General features: G+C 44.5%; 1 pseudogene; it reads left to right on the forward strand.

Moving 5' to 3' along the window:
• Window positions 1-989: 989 nt before the first annotated feature.
• The window catches only part of LOC103268898, a 9,861-nt pseudogene continuing 9,310 nt past the window's right edge, over window positions 990-1,540 (forward strand).

A 1,540-nucleotide genomic window follows, 5' to 3' on the forward strand; every position in this document is an offset into this window, starting at 1 on the left:
CCTCGCCTGCTGGGCTCCGGCGATCCTTCCGCCTTAGCCTTCCAAGTAACCGGAATTACAGGCGCGCGCTACCACACCCGGCTGATTTTTTGATTTATTGTAGAGATGAGGTCTCGCTGCCCAGGCGGGTCTCGAACCCGCGGGCTCAGGCAATCCACTCACCTCAGCCTCCCAAAGGCGCGGGATTACAGGCTGAGCCACCGAGCCCGGCTAGAATAAAATCTTTAATATTATAACTTCTTGAGGCTTCTATCCACCAGCAATAAAAAGGTGAGTTTTCAGTTTTTCAACTAAGGTGATAAGAAACCTCTCTCCCACTCGTGGAATCAGTAGCACCTTGGGAGACCAACAGGCTAGAACTAGGTATAGTCTGTAACCAAAGAAAGAGCAAATTAATCCATGCTTGAGATTTCAGCCTGTAATGTTAATACTAAACCTGATCTGTTAACTGTCAACTTAAATCACCTGGGAGAGCCTGCACTTAACTCTATAGACTTCGTAATGGTAGGTTGGTAACTGATCACACCGCACCAGTGTGTCAGCAGCTGAGAAGTGTTCTTCAGATACTACCATCCCTTCACTACTATGACTTACAACACTGGAGGAGAGCTACATAGAGAGACTAACCAACATTCAAACTCTTGAGACCATGACAAAGTGCATTTCATATTCTAACAACTAATATATAAATTACCTTTTTTTTCTTTTCAGATTTCCAGAAGCTGCGTGTTAGTAACAAAGTTTAAAAAAAAACAACGCACAAAATCGTCAACTGCTGTAGATCGTTTTTTGAGTCTAATTTGAAAACTGGTACCAAATTCTGCATAAGCTTTGAAGTGGTAAGATGGCACCCTATAAGCCAGATCTATAGGCTCTATTTGTCATGTTAAGGGAACACCCTCCATAGTTCGTAGTTATTATGCACTCCTTAGCTTCTGGCTCTGGCTTCGGAGTTCTCTCCATATTAGAGGAGTTGCTTGGGTCTTAAAATGACATCTAAAGGCAGGAAGAAAGATGTTGAGATCAAATACACCTCTCTGGAGGAACAGGAAGTGGGATGGCTTGGGAATTCTTCAGTACTGCCACCACAAGCAGTTACAAGTTTCATTTAACCCTTTAAAACTGGAAGGACCTTGCTGGGTGGCATGGTTCACATGTGTAATCCCAGTACTTTGGGAAACTGAGGTGGGAGGATTGCTTTGAGGCCAGAAGTTCGAAACCAGCCTGGGTAGCATAGCAAGACCTCATCACTACAAAAATTTAAAAAATTAGCCTGGTGTGTTCTCACATGCCTATAATCCCAGCTGCTTGAGAGACTGACACAGAAGATCACTTGAGTCCACTAGTTGGTGGCTGCGCTGAGCTGTGATCATGACACTGCACTCTAGCCTGGGCAACAGAGTGAGACCCTAAGCCAAAAAAAGAAAAGATAAAGCTAAAAGTGCCTTTAGCAGCCTACTTTTTTTTTTTTTTTTTGAGTTGGAGTCTCACTCTGTCGCCCAGACTGGAGTGCAGTGGCCGCTCCCAGAAACCGCAGCCT

Source organism: Carlito syrichta, unplaced genomic scaffold (genome assembly GCF_000164805.1).
Source record: "Carlito syrichta isolate Samal-C Ts95f unplaced genomic scaffold, Tarsius_syrichta-2.0.1 Scaffold308961, whole genome shotgun sequence".
In the NCBI taxonomy this organism is placed as follows: domain Eukaryota; kingdom Metazoa; phylum Chordata; class Mammalia; order Primates; family Tarsiidae; genus Carlito; species Carlito syrichta.